Source organism: Festucalex cinctus, chromosome 9 (genome assembly GCF_051991245.1).
Source record: "Festucalex cinctus isolate MCC-2025b chromosome 9, RoL_Fcin_1.0, whole genome shotgun sequence".
Taxonomy (NCBI): domain Eukaryota; kingdom Metazoa; phylum Chordata; class Actinopteri; order Syngnathiformes; family Syngnathidae; genus Festucalex; species Festucalex cinctus.
Window position 1 is genome coordinate 11,933,798 of NC_135419.1, and position 19,040 is coordinate 11,952,837.

Below are 19,040 nucleotides of genomic sequence, written 5' to 3' on the forward strand. Positions count from 1 at the left end.
TATCGTGTCATGATGTTTGGATATCATTACATCCCTTATGCTTATTATATATAATAGAATTTTTTAGTGGTACTGTGATTGGCTGGCCAGTCACCATTCCACTGTGTACAACGGATCTCGCCCAAAGTCAGCTGGGATCGACTGCAGCTCCCCCATGACACTGATTAAAATGGATGAAGTTCCAGTTGGATAAGATATACAGTTATATACGTTGTGGTTATCAACAGCCCATAGAGTTGGAGTTAGTTTAGGAAAACAACCATCAATTATATTACGCTGGCACAGGCAACACTTCAAATTGTTGTTTTATCGATTTCACTTTTCTGTATCAAAACTGCATCATCCATCTGCTTTTATCCTTGCAGTCCGTATCCCCTATGGGGCACGTGTTTCATCAAAAGTAAACAAATAAAATATATCAAGATTAGGAAATAAACACAAAAATGAAACAAAATCCCATAGCAGCTGCCATGTCAGAGGTCGACATGTAATGTTCCAGGGTTTTGTGAACGTGTGAATATAGAAATTTGATTGATTGCCAACATCAAATGATAGGCAATTACTGTATGGTTTTTGGCTGCAAATATACAGGTGGGAGGGATGAGGCTCTTTTCAGCAATTACTGGCGCCAAATTGGAATCAGGGTGAGCAGACAGAATAATTTGTCAAGGAAAAGACTGAGAATGTGGCGTCAGTGAGTGTTGAGATCAAATCTCGTCCTGCTAGCAAACTTCCTCTCTACTGTAGTTTACTTACTCTCAAGGTACACCCATTGGGGGTAGTTAAAAACGGCATGTGGCAACTTAACGACAGTGTGTCACTTTGAGTGTTTCTGTGAATTAGGGCGCTTTGTAGGGATCGTTGTTGTTTATGACTACCACTTTGTCATTGTATCGAAAGTTTCTCTACTCTGTCAACTTTTAGCACTCATTTTAGCACACCTAGGGAGATTGGAAAATGTATAAAATAACTTTCATATACTCTCAATCTCGACCTTCAAAGTGGCGGACAGGCAAACAATCACGTTTTCGAAATCTATTTATTTACTTTACATCTGAGTATGACACGGTGCAGTTCTAGCACTGCGAACTTCAAAAACATTCAATCAGAACTGGCAACATTTAGAGATTTGAACGAAAATACATAATTCAGGCCAGCTACTGTAAATACCCAGGTAGCGTAAATAATGGAGCATGAAGTTTTTATTTTCAATATTTAGTAAGACAGATTAGCAATTTAACAAATTTTTATAGACATTTATTCTTGAGTCATGACATAAATTTGGAAGATTTTGGCGCAACGATTGTGTAAAATTCTTCTATTTTTTTATTTTTTTGCAGGCTGTGCACTGCTCCCGCATGCTGTCAAACTTAAACTTCGCATGCACAATTGAGATGACCATCCCTGAAACAATAGCATTCTTTGAGTTAAAATTGCGTACTTTGTACTAGGGATGTACACGGCAATATGGTGATGTCAAAATATTAAAATTGCCACAATATCGTCGTCGTCGTGTCACAATATTAAAAGCAGCACATCTGTTAAAAAGTCAGGTTGATTTCCATTTGTTCAGTTCTATCACCCTCTGGTGGCTAGTTTTTCAGTGCAGTTTAATTTTCACAGGGCATGTTTTGGCCCTTCTATGTTTAAAATCTACGCTAATGGTCAGCTGAAGAACGTACTATGGTTGCGAACCAAGTCAATATGTGGAGGAATTCAATATGTGCGTGCATTAGCAAGCAAGTGCCTCAATATTTAAGTGTTATTAGAGATTGTAGGTTGTTTATATGCATTGCTCTTATGTACAAAAGCGCAATATTTTGTTTTATATTAGTATGAGCTAATTTTTTTACAGTATTTTAACCTGTTTTTATGTCGCCAACCTCCCCACAATATCGTGACCTTCGCATCATGATAATATTGTATCGTGATGTTTGGATATCGTTACGTCCCTACTTCTTACACAAAATGCTTAAAGGTAGGCATGTCTGCACTAGAAAAAAAAAGATCATTATTATCTTTAGCTCTTTGACTGCCAGGCTTTATAAAAAACAAAACAAAAAAATCCACAGTGCCAGCCGCTTTTGAGCATTTTAACTCATCTTTCAAGGCAAAAAGAATATTGTTTGCCTTTATTACATATACAATGTGGCTACTCAATGAAAGATTGCATTCCATTCATTGGAATTTTACTAATCATCATGAAATGTCTTTGGCAGTCAAAGAGTTAGGAAAGCAGCATTGTATTGAATCTCATCACGTAGATAGTGCAGGGTACGTTATAACCGGGGGATGTGGGTTAACTTGTCAGATAAAAAGAACGCGTTTCCCTCTGTCTGCTTGAAAATGAAGAGGATCTGGATATTTAATCTGCATTGTTCCAAATCGTTTGCAGGTTCCTTTACAATTGCATGGCTATTTAATCTTGTTGGAGCTCCAGGCTTAAAAGTGCCATCTCAAGTACATAGATATTTTATCTAAAAAATGTCAGCGTGCCAAGTGTATGCCTTCATGCCAGGACTTGTAATCGAGTTGACAACATCTGCACTCCAGGGATTACATGAAAGAAGAGCAGCTAGCATGGATTGGGCAACTTGTATCCAATCGCACTGCCTGCGGAGAAATACAGCCACTTTGCAGTTTGATGTGATTTTTATGAGCGCCACACATACATGACTACTGGTTGTTCCATTGAAAACTTTATTGGTTTGTCCTTTGTCTGAAATTATAATAAAAAGCAGGCCATGTCAAGTGACGGTAATTAATAATAAACCCTCATGTATTTTACTTAGTCAGGAAACAAATTGATGGCTGCTTGATGGCTGATGGCCATGACCTTGACTTAGGAAATTACCGCTTGGTGCACACCAAGGAGATAGTTTGCAAGAAGCAGCCATTTCTTAATGACTGAATTATATCATATCTCTTTCATAGCTGATGGCTTCATGCCCCTATAACGCACAGATAATTAATTTTAAACCACTTCCCCAAGTTCAGTGGCACACAGCAGCACTGAAACGTCTACATGTCTTGTTTCACGACTACATTTTAGTTTAGCTCTCTGCAATCTCCGCTTCACTTACGCGGATCGTTTTTAATGTGTAAAATAGTTCATGTAATTGAGAACCAATTAGGCAATTTGGGATAGGATTTTACAATGTTAATTGTGTTAATCTAATTGTGTGGGGGCTGATTCATTCGCGCTAATGCAGTTAAGCGACATTTTTTCCCCCCCTCTTCTCCCTTCTCTGGTAGTAAAATAATAACACTTAGCCATGTTGTGCTCAGCAGTCAGGACAGTTGTGTACAATGTGTTAAATTCCCAGTACTATGATCATTATGAAAGTCACAAGTGGGCATAATAATACGGTACCTGTAGTTTGCTATGACATGCTGTAATGTATTATTAACCAGTGCTATGGTGCTCAAATAGTTTATTTTCATGTTATTTAACTTTAGAAATACTAAAGGTAGGCTCCACAAAAAAATAAATACAAATCAATATTCATGGTTCCATCCTGATTGTTAACCACATGAGAATTTCTCGCAAAAAGTAATGTGGCTGAATCTCACAATACGGATCAACTGGTGAATAGCGAGGAGGCGGATCGGCGCCGCTGTGCAGAGACAGATTATTTTGTCAGAGCGTGGATTGCCTGCCCACACTTAAATGATGCGGCACTCAGACAAAAGCATGGGGACATTATTTTCAGGTTATCATTGCACCTCTTTATGTATGGTATGGAAGACGAGAGTGTCGGCTCAAATTAGGCATAATAAAGGGCCTTTGAAACGGCATCCATCAGTGAGATGCTGGATAGGAGAGATTCTGAAAATTGAGCCCTCTTTTTGTATGTATGCTTTGATTATGAAAATTAGTTTTTAAAGAGAATTGATGACTCATGTCAGTCGTCATGCTGAAGATGTTTTATTGCTTTACATATTTAACTTGAGGATTTGCTTGGTAATCTGCTGCTGTTCTTTTTCTCTCTTGCTGGTGATTTACTAGGCATAAAGAATCCGTATAGAAATACAGTTGACCCTCTTATGTTGAACACTTATAGAATGCTGGACCACTGACTGATTCCATTTCAGGACCCAAAATTGGATGACAATATATAAACTTCATGCCGTCGTGCATGTCTGTAATATGAAGCATAGACTCTGAAGTGGTTTCGATGAAAATATCACAAACCTTTACAACAGATGGTTAAGCGGTGCTTTAGACACTCTACACTCGTGAAGTAGAAGCTTGTCCAGCCTTGCCAAAAGGAGGCTCTCATACAAAAATAACCATCATTTACAGTATTTGAAAAAATATATAGCTTTCCTCCACTGTAGGCTATGTTACAATTACAGTCATCTAGCTTGTATCCACAATAGGAAAGGTAATGCTCTCTCCTTTTGTTTTTAGTTGATAGTTTTACATTTTTAGCCAAGAAATATTTTTCTGTCAAATATTTACTGTAACAATGACATCACTACTCGTTAGTGCAGATTAGCAATTGAGACAACCATGCTTCCAATTTATGTCAGGTTACATTTCTGTCGTAAGAACACTCACCGCACGTAATTTCAAATGGAAATCAACTCAAATATCAAAAGATTTCTTCCAATATCACAATTGACAATCATACATGTGAGAGAACTCTCAGCCTGGTAGTTTGAATGTCAAATTAGCCACTTGAGTCGTTTCATGCAAACAATGTAGAGAAATAGAAAAAAAAATGTGTATATTTATCTGAAAGTCATTGAGAGCTTGTTGTGTGTTCCAGTCACGTTTCTGCGTTTTCATTTAGTCTTCACGGGCTCTTCTTAATCCTTCCTTGAGCTCATAAAAGGAACAGGAAACACATGAACAATTAGTGGCTGCTGCATTGACAAATTGGAATCATGTTGCAAAAGAACGCATCGTCCTTTCCTTCCCAGTTCCATCATTTCTAATACATATGCTTTGTTCAAATAAAACCATTTAATTGTGATTTAGACAATACAACAGCTGCCGCTTCTTAAAGCAGAAGGTGCTTTAAAATTATCTGTCAGCTATTTTGGAGAGGATTGGCAGAGTGCCATTCTTGTTTCATTGATGATCCATCCGAAAAAACAAGAAAAAAAAAAACACGTGGAATAAATGGAGACCAGAAAATGCACAAATACAAATACTGGAGATATTTCTGCTGCCTATTCCCACGGCTGCACAGCTGTTGTGAAACTTTGCAAGAAGAATCCAGAGTTTGAAGTTCATCACATTTCTGTGAAATGACCCTCTTTGAGTTCACCCCCTTCTGTCACAAAAGACCCTCCTACACAACCCCCACATAAAAAGTTTGACATTTCTGCCTTCAGTAAAATTACAGCCGCTACACTGTTGTGTCATTTGTAGCTTGCGCTGACAGAAAAGGCCTTCTGGCTAACATTGTTTGAATGGACCCAGCTCAAAACAAGACTGCCAGAACTAACAACTGTGTGGTCAAAACTCCCAACAAGTCAGACTCTCTTATTGTACAATGCTAAGCAGCTTCAAACAGTTGAGATCTTCTGCTGAGCCCTGCGGCTTTATGATTCAATGAGGCAAAAGTGCATAACGATTGTGCCGTGTCTCATCCCGAATCAAAGTTTATGACAACAAATAAACATGGGCTTGGATTTAAATTGACAGCACAGCGCTAACACTTTGCAAGCGTAGACATTTAGCTTTTTTTTTTTTGCTCTCCAAAAAACACAAGTAACAAGCCTCATATTTACTTTTTGAAAGCATATCGGATTGTACCAAGACTGTATGCATCCACAACACAGGTTGCTTTTGGTAACGTTTTAAAATCCATCCATGTTCTGTCGTACAACAGTAGCTAGCGCTAAACTAACCTGGGGGAGTTCGTCTCTCCAGTCCAACTTCCAAGTTAGCAAACTCCCTTCAAGCTAGGACGGCGTTAGAGACCAAGAACAAAACAAATTTGATAAACTGCCTAGATGGGCTTTATTGACTGATAGTTGAACGATTTAATATAATGCTAATTAGATGGCTAAACATTTACATACACACAACATTTATGGGTGTCAAAATTCATTTTCACAGTATCCCAGCTTCATTGGAATTGGTATAATAGAGAGTCAGAGCTCCCATCTACTATCTCATTGAAAGAAATTCACATGCTTTTTTTTTCTCAGTTCAGTGTGCGTTGTAAACCCAGCATGTATGCTTTTACACCTCCCCTGGTTAGCTCGTTAGCTAAGCTTCCTGTGCCAGACAAAGCTGGAGTTGAGAAAGCATGCCAAGAATCAACGTCAGGAGCAGCCAAACTGACTTTACTGACAACAGGCGACGCAGTATGTGTGTTCACACCATGATTATTGGCTGGTGTATGAATGGAGGGTTTTTGCCTCAGGCTGGACTGGCAACATTAGTTGAAGATTTACGCACGTACGCAAGACGTGAAAATTTTATTTCCACTAAGTACTTTTTCCAATGCGTGTTGAAAATGTTCCCGCCATAATTCCATACTGACTGTCTGCCTGAGTAGTTTAACAGATAAAAGTGAAGAGAATGTCAAACAATAGGGTGGGGTATCTTCAGCGAGAAAGGAGTGATTGCATGTTAATGACTGCTTTGCCATTACATTTGCGAATAGGATACTCTATAACTTTTTTTTTTAAGTGCTTAACACACTATATAATTAATATAGTTAACTTTAAGGTCACGTCAAAAAATTTGAGATTGTGATGTAATTTTCAGTTGACATAGCAAGTGGCAAAATGGCCGCTCCCTGAGAAGGATACAAGTGGATGGGTTTTACTTAATTCATATTCCACAAAGTGTGGAATCAAAGTGTGTAGTGAAGGGTTTTTAGAGTCTTAAAACATTTATAATAAATGTAAAATATAAAACTAACTACTTCGTGGATTTTATTTATTGCAGGTATTTTTTTGGAACCTAACCCCAGTGGAAAACGAGGGAACACTGTAACCCTAAAATATTGTACTATTTTCTGTGGAAAAGCAACAGCTTGAGCAAAGATGTGGAAGCAAGCAAAACAGGACAAAAGACTTCATTTGCTTTCAAACGGAGAAGCTGGCAATCGCTTTTGGACTTTGCCGCTTTTTTGAAACAATTTACTGCCAAGAGTTGGCATTTAGCACATTTGCCAAAATGATTGAATATAAGAGAGAAAAAGGAATGATTGAACTTTACCCTCAGTTCGTTTGGTTTTTGTTGATGTAGTTGTAGGGGAAAGGCAGCAATATATGTCCAATTCTGAGTATCTGCATGGGAAAGCTGACTACGGTGCCAAATTTAATGCTTACCTTTGAATTGGTGCTTACACTCAGCTATTTATATCTAGTGACCCAGATCCGATACCTCTGTGCATACATTTATTGAACACAAGGAACGAGTTAGACAACATCAGGCTGAGACAGGAACAAATGTGACAACACTGTTGTATTCTATGTAAGGCGGAAGTAAACAAACATTTTATCAAATATAAAATACTGCGAAGTTGTTCTACTCCAATCAATCTAAATAATCTAAATATTGTATTCTGGTTGATATTGTGTTAGTGGAATATGAGCCATCTCTGGGGGCGGCCATTTTGCTACCTGCTGTCCACTAAAGATGACATCACAGTTGCTCAGGCAACAGCCAATCATAGCACACCTGTTTTCTGAAGCTGAGCGGTTGTTACCTGAGACCTAATCAATAATGTTACTCAGGTTTCAAGTAACAGCCAATCACAGCTCAGCTTCAGAAAACAGGTGTGCTATGATTGGCTGTTGCCTGAGCAACTGTGATGTCATCTTCAGTTGACAGCAAATGGCAAAATGGCCGCTTCCTGAGATGGATAAAAACTGCTGGATTTTGCTTCATAACTCATATTCCACAAACATAATATTAATCAGAAGGTCATGTTTCAACTAGTGAGATCACATAGAACTTTGTCACGAAATATTTAAGTTTGACTTCCACTTTAAATGTATATTTGCTACCAGCCTTTTAAGTATTCTGCTTTATTTCAACTTACATTGATCTATACATGCTATCTTCATCTTATTCCTTGTTTAAAGGAACTGTCGTTTTGAGTTTTCTGTGTGGTGCAGAATTGTGAATGAATTCCAAAGACACAGCAGACAGCACTTCACAGGTTTCAGGGCCAGCTAGACAAAACACACATCACACAAGTACAAAACGTCGTATGCAGTACAGATGAGTGAATGAGACTTGAAAGGAGTCATCTCACCTTCCTTCAGCAGAGAAATATGTATTGGACAGAATCTAATTCATTCGAAATGAGAACTATGCCATTAACAGACAGCAGCAAAACAATTAGGATCCGTACAATTTTCTGAAGCATTTGGCAGGAACACCAATTCCATTCATTTGATTTTCCAATCAGTGACTGCTAATATTCTAGCGGCAGACTGATTTGAGACTAGAAAGACTGCAATGCAATGCAAGAACAATGTGGGAGCACATTATGTGATGGAAGTTAAGATAATAGATGCGTGACTTATTTCATCTTGATTTAGTGTGCAATTTTAACAAGGTAATGCTTTTTTTTTTTTTTTTTGGTGTCGACTCCATAACGTTTCCCGATAGGAACTGAGTGACCTGTGGCCCACTCCGGGCAATAACAAGAGCCTTTTGTGCTTCTCGAGTTGAAGCGCAATGGGTAGCCTTTGTTCCGATTCTCATTATCAAATTGGCTCCTTCGTCCTCGTCTCCGCTGTGACCGAACATGCGGTGATATTCTGTGTTCTCGGTATGATCCCCGATGTCATTGAAAATGAGAGACGAGCCTGTCAGTTAGGCTGCATCGATCATTTTTCTCTTCTTTGGCCACGTGCATATATGGCTTATTTGGATTACACATTTTGCTGGGAGTTTTTCCAAATCAAGCAACTGTAAACTGTGACTCACGCCAAGTCAGCTGTGCAAAGTCCAGACGGTATCCCAATGGTTACCTCGTATATCCTGGCAGCCAAATGCACACTTAAGGGGAGCAGATTAGCTACAGTGCAACATGGACGGGCAACTGTGACCACACTCTTGAGTGGCCTAACCCTTTTTGGGGAAAAAATAAATCGGGTTGGGGTAAAGCTGTCAAAAAGAGAGGAACTGAATATCAAATGAATCGACAACTATTTTATTAATCAGGTAATCATTTGGCGCCATTTTTTAATTGGAAATTGCCCAAATCATCGGGTTTCAGCATATAAACAGTAATTGTTCACTGATTTCTGAAGTCCTTCATGAAAGAAGACTTTTGTGTTAATCAAAACAAGAAATTTGCAACCATTTTTTTTTTTACTTTGGAAAACAATGACTGAACCGGTAACATAGTACATCAGTCCTCTTTTTTTTTTATATCACTATATGAATATGAAGTACGAAATAACCACCAATCACTGATTAATAAATAGTAATCAGGGGGAAAAAAAAAAATTGTAATACACCTTAATGCAAAATTAAAATGAATCCGATTAGTCGATTAATCAATGTGATACTATAGTTGGGGGGTTATATTTACAGATTGTTTTCCAATATTTGTTTGATTTATTTATTTATTTTTTGTTCTGTTTTTACCTTTCTTTTCTTTATTTTGTTTTTTGGGGGGGGGGTAAACCCCGGTTTTCTTAGAAAATGTAAATTGGACATTTCTCAGTCCTTTTGTAGAGTTTTTTTGGGGGGGTTTACAAATAAATCCAATCTATTTTCAGTGGGCATCACATGGATTTTCACTATTTACAGGCCAGCCCAATCCCTATCCCTGCAAATAGAAGCGTTAAATGATATAGTTTTAAGTTGTAATATTACCATTCTCCACTAGATGGCAGGCATTATTTTATTTTTTTTTGCGCTTGCATCATGTCTTATTACTCGTACTCCCATATGACAACATAAAGGAGAACTCAATTTTTTGCGGCCTTGGAATATGTAGGACAACCAGTACCACAGTAATATAAAACATTTCAGATAGTTAATTTTTGTGGAAAAACACCCCCACAAAATAAGTTCTTCCATTTAATGTTGGTTTGCTGTTCAGCAGTTTTGTGCCATTCTTGAATGGAAATGTTTCTGCAAGAAATATATATATATATATATATATATATATATATATATATATATATATATATACTGTATACTGTATACTGTTTGTGGTTATTTTGTTTTCAAAAACTGGATCTTTTATACATACATTGTGGAATGTATTATGAGAAATGAAATGTATTAAGAGCACATATTTTGCACGTATGCACTTAGTTTGTCCGTATTTATAATAACATTGTTGTCATACATCTGTGTAAGAATTGCCTGGTCCGATGTGACCTCCTCCACCAGTTAAGTAGCTCATCCCTGACCTACAACATCTGTGTCAAACTCGAAGCCTGCGAGTGAATTGCATGTTGCCGGGGGAACCAACTCCATATTTTCTTCCTATTCCATTCTTTGTAGGTGCAGCATCCATGTCTCCCAAATACTTGAGTCTATATCGTGTATTTCAAGGCTGTACATTTATCCACCCATCCATTTTCTCCACCACTTATCAAGATTAGAGTCAAGGGTGAGCTGAAACCTATCTCAGCTGGTAATTGCAGGGCACATATAAACAAACAATTTGCACTCACATTCACACCAATGGTCAATTTAGTCTTCGCAAACATTTGTTTGAAATATGGAGGCAGTCGTGGGGAGAGAGAAAAAAAAAATATCCTTGCAAGCAAGGGAGAACATGAAAAATTGTGTGCATTCAAATAGTTTATACGTACAGATCGACCCACCCTATACTGTAAATACATCTGGTAGCAGTGGCAATGATGAAATAATTGATGAGGAGTTTACACATTTAACATACACATAACTCCGCGTAGCCTCCCATTAAACAAGCTTGACGCCCCCAAGCAACGAAGTGGCTGCGAATGATGGCAAAGGGCTGAAGTCAGAAGAAACAAACAGCCACAAAGAGGGCATTAATTTCTTTCTCTCTTATTTTCTCGACTGTTTATTTCCAAACAGTAACACAGAGGAAGCTTCAATTCAGCACCTTTTGATGTGACTGCACCAACAAGTGCCGTACTGTATATAAATGTTGTCGGAGCGGTTCAAAGCGTGACTTCGGAGCCTCGGCTCACAGATGGGGAAACATGAGAAGAGGCCCCAGGAGACGGTTGGTTTCACATATCGGCGTGATTTATGGTCGACCATAACAAATCAACAAGTTTAACTTTAATTGTTTTCTTTGCGACGGGAGGTGGGCTAGTTAATACAGAGCGGTGATTGATGGCGCAGGGCACCACGTTTGGCTCGGTACTTTGTCTTTTGCGGTGCCGCCCAGGAATTGAACCGCTTGATAGAAGCAATTAATTCAATGTTTTTTTTTTCTTCAAGGAAATATACAAACTCTCAAAATATCCTGCAAAGCGTCGTCACACTTGTGACATTTGATGCTGTACTCTGTTATGCTTATGGTGTTTGCAACTTAAATGAAAATTGGTATTGCACATCATTTCATTGTTTTCGCAGGTCGTCATCTTCGAGTGACATTTCATGTGGTTTAATAAAGTTGAGCAGTGTTCAAGCTACATTAGTCCGCTAAGTAATTGAGACAACCATTTAATTAAATGCTTTGCTGATGATGCCTCACTCGGAATTGTGGCCGTTAACCATTAATCAGCGGTGCACACCTAATTTACAGGGACAACAGTGAAGGAATGGGCCTGCACGGGAGAGGAAATGGTCATGGTGTTACATTAAATCACCATTAGTAATTAGTGAAGCTGGTGTCACCAGCAGCACTAGTTGTGATGACAGTAAATCACGGTTTAAAATAACATCTACAGTGGCCATCACAGATGATAGATCAGAGCACGGTGCAGTGATCAGGCTCTTTATGATCGTTTCAGCCAAGCTCAGGCACCTCTGGGTGCTTCGCAGTCAACGTGCACCTCTTGCCAGTAACTCGGCGCATGCCAGAGTAGCTCCGTTTGCTTTCTGCATTTGTTCCAGGCGAGTGATGTTTTAGTGTGTTGGTGATTTACTTCTCTTGATACGTGAATCGACAAAGAACAAAAGGGGAAAAGCTGTTGGCTGTTTTTTTTATTAAACACGGGGGGGGGGGGGGGTGCTCTTTCCTCAGTCAGTTTGTGAAAATAACTTGTCTGTAATCGAGGTTTATGAAACAGAAATTTCATTGTAATCACTCAGTGTGAAATCTGGGTATGCATGGCAATAGGTGGATGGATACAGTTTTATTGCAACTGCTGTCATGTTTTATGAATGTGTTTTGGGTTGGGTAATGGAGTCATTGTGGTCCTGTATTTGTCCCTTGTGATGATGATGATGTCAGTTGCTATGTCCCTTGTTGCAATACAGCTGCTATGTCCCTTCTGATGCTGATGCTGTAGTTGCTATGCAGTTATGTCTCTTGTGATGATGATGTCAGTTGCTATGCAGTTGCTATATCCCTTGGGATGATTATTTTGTCACTTTCTATGTCCCTTGTGCTGATGATGTTGTCAGTTGCTAGACAGCTGCTATGTCCCTTCTGATGCTGATGCTGTCAGGTGCTATACAGTTACTATGTCCCTTGTGATGATGATGATGATGATGATGATGATAATGACAGTTGCTATGATTGTATGTCTCTTATGATAATGCCAGTTGCTATGCAGTTACTATGTCCATTGGGATGATAATGATATCAGGTGCTATTTAGTTATGTCTCTTGTGATGATGTCAGTGGCTATACAGTTGCCATGTCCATGATGATGATGATGATGATGATGATGATGTTGTCAGTTACTGTGCAGTTAGTATGTGCCTTGTGATGATGATATTGTCAGTTGCTATACAGTTGCTATGTCCCTTGGGATAATGATATTGTCAGTTTCTATGTCCCTTGTGATGATGATGATGATGTTGTCAGTTGCTAGACTGGATTAGTTGGCTGAGAAAATTCTCACACTTTTCTTCATATTTGACACCACGTAGAATTCATAGAAAAATTAAAACCACACTTGGACCAGGCAACGCGGACTTGTGTGCACATAAAAATAACAAAACAATTTACTAGTTAACTGACCATTATTTTTATGGCCGATTAAGGAAATTTAGCCAAATGCCCGGCCCTAATTGTCAGCATGGACGTTGAAGCATAGATATGGTTGCTTATGGCCCCATGAATGAGGCTGCAGATGAACTTTGTATTCGCTACAATGGAGGCACGGTGAATTCCAACAACAATAAATCCAGCATAATTATAATGCTGTCATAAAGTGTTCTTGCTGGCATCAATCAAATTTATTGCAAATTAGAGGGCTGCTGCAAAGGTTTATGACATTGTGCTAACCTCAACACAACAAGCCGATTATATTGTAAATTTTATTAAGTGTATGTAGTAGTGAGGTGAAATGTCCCAAAAATATTTAAGTAAAATTTCTAAAAGCCCAAATAAATGTATAAGTAATCATTAGCCAATTTAATTGACACGATTTCACAGGTAGCCATAACAGCGAAACACTGCAAACTTAATAAAAGAGTTTAATCCTACAAAATCACATCAATGCATGCCATTACTATTGCTGATTACGCTGTGCAAAAGTGTGGCTCATGTTTGTCTGTATGGTTGTTTGATCACAAAAATGCTGAAAGGAGACAAAAACATGAGGTAGGTGAGCTTATGAGCTTCAAGTATAAAGGCTGAGCTGTCCAGGCAGAATTCATATGAAAGTGGGAACGAGTGAAAACTGTCTCTCCCGAGGGTTGCACATTAAATCCATGTCATCCGCTTAAGCAGGCCAGTTATAATAGTTAACACCTCATGGTACACAGCCAGAGTTTCACGGACTCTCTTGCAATGGATGACAACAGAAAATAGAATTTTTGTGGATTACAAGCAGACTGAGACGGAAGAGGACGTCTCCTTGTATATCCTGCTAACAAAAATTGAATACAGCCGCATTTTACCTCCCGATATACCCACAACTCACTAACACGCCACGATACGGAAGCTACATTAATAGCATGACTTATTCACTGAATGGGAATGGTCACGTCAGCGCCAATGGTGCACCCATCTGTAAGCCATTATACGGTATCCCTTGACATGACGTCGAGAGCTTTTCAATACCTACTAGGGTAAAATAACAGGTGCTAAAGCCTCTGAATAAATAAATAAATAAATACATAAATATGAATGAGTGAATGAATAAATAAATAAATAAATAAATATGAGACATAAAATGGAGCCACAAAGGGGATTATTTTCCCCAAAATCATTTAAATATTATCCTACTGTCAGGTCATACATACAGACAGTTTTAACATGGATGTATATGAGAAAACGTGTGTTAAAAATTGCATTACAGCTTCTTCTTTAGCGCTATGACCACATTTTATTGTTTAGTACTTGTATGACCATTAATACTGTTAAGGTTGATATAGAAGAAAAAAAAAAAAAAGTTTGGATGTCAGTGGTTTGATGCTGGAATGGATTATTGTTATGATTTCCTTTGAGGAAAAAATGTTTCCAAATCCAAAGAAATTGAAGGTCAGGAAACTTCCAACAATGGGGTGTCTTTTAAGGAGACCTTGAAATTGTGCTTTCCATTTTGCTTCTTCTTATGGCAAGAATTGTGCACATTTTTTTTTAATATATAATGTAATGTTTTTATCATTTTTTCAGTAATTTATGTTCATTTTAATAATGGAACTGCTGTATATCATATTGGATGCAATACACCACACGAAAAACACATGCACAAAGGGCGCTGTGTCCCCGAGCTAAGGTTGGCGTGGGTTTGATTCCTTGCTGAAGGGTAGCATGACAAAAGACCAATCAGAACATTTCTTTCCATCCGCAGTGGAATGAGAGCCGTGTTCCTCTTTTTCCGAAAAACTGCATTTTCACAGGCTTTTTTTTATTTTATTTTATTTTTTAATCTTTTTAATGGCTGGTCGATTTTATTTTCCGCCACAAAATGCAAATAAAGGATTATTTATATTCAAATGAATAATGTATGCATTGTTTCCTGCTGCAATGAGCACCACAGGTGGTTTTCCACGTTTGATCATTCATCTGTTTTAGACATTTATTCTCTTCCTGCGTTCGGAAGTACATTGAAGCTTCTTTGTGAGCATTCAATGATGTAAGCAAAGAAAAAAAAAATATTGGACCTCTTTGATTATTCGCTTTGAAGCCAGGAGGCAGCGAGCAAGACTTTTCTTAGTTTTTTAAAAAAATTTTTATAGAGAATAATTTTTAAGCCGTATCCCCAGGTTGTAAAAATACATACATAAAATCATTTCAGCAGCAGAGAGACATTATTCCTCCCCCAGCTATTCTTCTACACAACAAACTCTTTTATTGATCTAGTGATAATTACCTCAGTCACATCATAAAGCACCTGGAACCGATTGGTGGTTCAAATTATCGATTAGCCCAGGGCTACCCTTCATCGTTCATTGTACTGCAGCCATACATTATTTGATGAGATGAGCCTCGCTGTGCTTTACCTTGCATTTCCTTTTGCATTTATGGAGGGATACGCTGACAAAAGGCTACTTGTCAAAAGCGCTATTTGATAAATGTTATTTCTTATATTATCTCTTCTTATACTTGAGGTGATGCTCCATGACACCACAACCACCAAGTTTTACAGTAAACCTCTTCCATTGTGGGTGTAGCAATTTTTTTTTAAATTAATTTTGTCCTGTAATAACTTAGAATTGTTGTTGCTTTTGGGTGTAATTCCATTTTTTGCCACTATGGACATGAGTATTCATCACTGTAAATTTGGACGAAGAAGAAGACAGGAAGCTCAGTTTTTCAAGTTCAGCCCTCTTCTTGCTAGTACGAGATTATTGAATGTCTCAATCCTCTTCCGTCCGGCGTTTTATGCCTTCAGAAAGCAACGGCTGTAGGTTCATTTTATATTGTACATCTTTGGGTATGATTATTGATGCGTATTGTGAGATACATGTGTTAGTTTGGGGGTGAAATAATTTGTTAACAGTATGGTGATGGAATTGGACACACCTAACACTCCACTGTTTGAATAATATCTTTATCACATCAATTTCTCTTTGGTTGCTCTCAAAATATTCAATTTATTTAAGCATGTTTGTAAAATCTTTACGTAAGCGTGGAACTGCCAATGTGCAGTTAACAGATTTGACTGGGTGATGTCATTTGGACATACTTACTGCAAAGTGATTTTGAACATATTGCAAAAGTCATTCAAACCTATTGGTAACATTCAGGTCAAAAGCTAAAAACAGAGAATATTTTTTTTCTACGTCTGCGCCATGGGTATTGACATTTTCTAATGTTAATTTTCTAATGTTTACTTAATGTTCACAGTTGGTGAGCTTTGTCCTGTCCACCTGTGAAGAGGCTGTAGACCCTGTGGCATTCTGGAAAAAAGTGAATGTTTTAAGCATTTAGCCTATATTTAATGAATACATTCGAACGATTATCAGTACGTTCAAACCACTTTGCTGTACGTTTGAATGACTATCAGTAGGTTCAAACTACAACGACATAACCCAGTCAAAACTGATTACTCCACATTGTCAGTTCCACGCTTCTGTATAGTTGAACGTGTGTGTTAAAAACAAAACAAACAAAACCAACACACACAAAAAAATAATAATAATAAATAAATGCTGCCTCAGGGATTTCGATATGTTGTATTTCAATACCACGGATTTCACCTATTCCAGGGCAGGTCTGGAACATAGGTTTACAGTAGCTAATGTTAGCTAGCGTCCACAGACAGACTTCTAAAACAATTCTGAGCACAAAATGACCTTCCTTTTGCGGGCATCACTATAGGCGAGCCCTGGCAAGCACCAGCTGTGTCTAATGCTTCATTACACCCCTTCCTTGAGGCATGTGAGTGCACGACCCCGAATCCTCTGGCCACTGGACGCTCATATGTCCGCCAGCTAAGTCCTCTACTGCAGTCACAACAATCACACTGACCTCCACTCAGGCCAAGTGACATTTTGTTGGCCAAAAAACCCCCCCACATCTTTCGTGTCATTTGAAAAGAAAGGGTTCCTGACTTATTTTATAAGCTTTAATAGTTTATAATACACGGTGCAAGACTGTCACAAGTCTCCCTCTGCTTGTTTTCACTAAAAAGAGAACAAGACAACGACACGCAGGAAATGTTCTGCTTTGTGCATCTTAGTGCTTGTCTGGTTATCAGACACTTCTTGGCTTTTCCCCTGACACCTCTGTCTTCAAACGGCATGGAAATACATCAGAATTTGAACCAAAAATGTCTAAATGGCTTTAAAAATGTTAGAAATATGATTTTTTTTTTTCTACATGCCTACGCTCTTTTTCATCAAGAATTGTTGACCTGTAATTAACACGGACAATGTATGATGATAAATCTTCCATCTCATAGAAATGATTTATTCTTTTTTTTTATTTTTTATTTTTTTTACAAAGGGGTATTGGGGAAAGACTAATGTCCGTCTCTGTATGTACCCCTGTGTAGTCGGTTACCTTAATGAGGACAAGCAGTATTGCAGTTTTCCAGAGGAAACAAACCAGCTCACTATATTGTGTTCGTGGTCATTCTAAACCGGGGTGGGCAATTAATTTTGGGAAATTGACTTGCCGAGGGCCAAGCCAACATGCTAACCTCAGCTTGGAGTTAGTAGTCAGAAAAAACATAGTCTTGTTTCAATAAAATGCTATGTGTCGATATGGTATGTGTTGTTATAATTAGGAAATACAAATACATGTACAAAATTCTTCATCTTTGTCTTCCATTTAGAAGACGACGAAGAAGAACAGTAGTAATGGGAACACGTTTATGGTTTCCACAACAAAGATCTACTGCACCAAAAGGCACATACGTTGACCCACCACCATTGTACCTTTGGCTGCAATGTGATGCAGGATTCCGGTTAAGGTAAGACTTTTGAAACTAAAAAGATTCCATATTTATTATAACTGGAGAAAAAGTGAATGAGAAGAATTCCTGCCTTTTGCAGTAGTATAATGTTTTAGTCAGATGAATTGAAAAATGAAATAAAATGTGAATTATATACATGATCAAATCTCTTAATACAACTGGCAAATAACAGATGGGTGGTCTGTAACAAACACTTCTTTTGTCTTTAAATGGCAGTCTCTCCAAATGGCAAATAGCGAATAATTACCTATAAAGTACTTATTCACCCACGAAGTCACTCTGAGAAGTGGTGCGTATTAGTTGCTTTGAATGGCTGCACAAATGGCCTGTTTCCATAGAAACACACACAAAAGCCTAATTTTTATGGAGGCAAGTTACCACAGATTGGCAGTCCTAAAACCACGGCTCGTTTTAACACAGTTGTGTGAGAAATGAGGGGACAATAATATGAACATTTAATCTAATCAAATGCAATTGTGTAAGAATATGTGTGTAGGCTATGTGATTGTGCAGCTGATTAATCTCTCCTCCTCTGTTCGTCAACAATAACTGTTTTCTCCCTTCATTACCATGATTTCTCATTCTTCCTATTGCGAGTCTATTGGAAAGGATGAATTGAAATATTGCACTGTCTGGATAGTCTCTTGGTGCTGCCTGCACAAAACAAAACAAAAAAAATTGGAAAGGATAGTAAATTCACCTTAGCCATCTGTGGTTAAGCAAAGTGGCACTGGGCAGGTGTTCAACATGGCCAGGTGCAGGGCAGATGACACGGGCGCAGCTCCCGTTCACTATTTGTCACTGTAAATAACAATTGTTTCTTCAATATTAAAATTGGACAGGCGTGAGCATCCAAGCCAGCCTTTTTCACTCCCCTTAATTTAGGTGATTAGAAAGAAAGGTCACTTGCAGAAACAGATGGCTGCTACTGAGGATGGAAGTCACAAGTGGTAGACCGTGCAGGCTTTAGGATATTTGGGAGACACTGTAAACATCTGGATGACTGCGCAGTATTTCCGAAGGCACCTAAAGGTACAAGAATACTTTAAGCGGTCATGTACAGTATAATGATTTTTTTTGAGAATACATTTGGATTTTTAATGAGTGAATCT

At 38.2% G+C, this 19,040-nt stretch overlaps 1 long non-coding RNA gene across 1 annotated transcript in view; it reads left to right on the plus strand.

The window, feature by feature from the left end:
* Positions 1-19,040, plus strand: part of LOC144026359 (uncharacterized) — a 255,125-nt gene that overhangs the window by 68,041 nt on the left and 168,044 nt on the right. Inside the window, exon 5 of the long non-coding RNA XR_013285114.1 lies at positions 17,788-17,925. This is a non-coding gene — a long non-coding RNA (uncharacterized LOC144026359). The remainder of the gene's footprint in view (positions 1-17,787; positions 17,926-19,040) is intronic.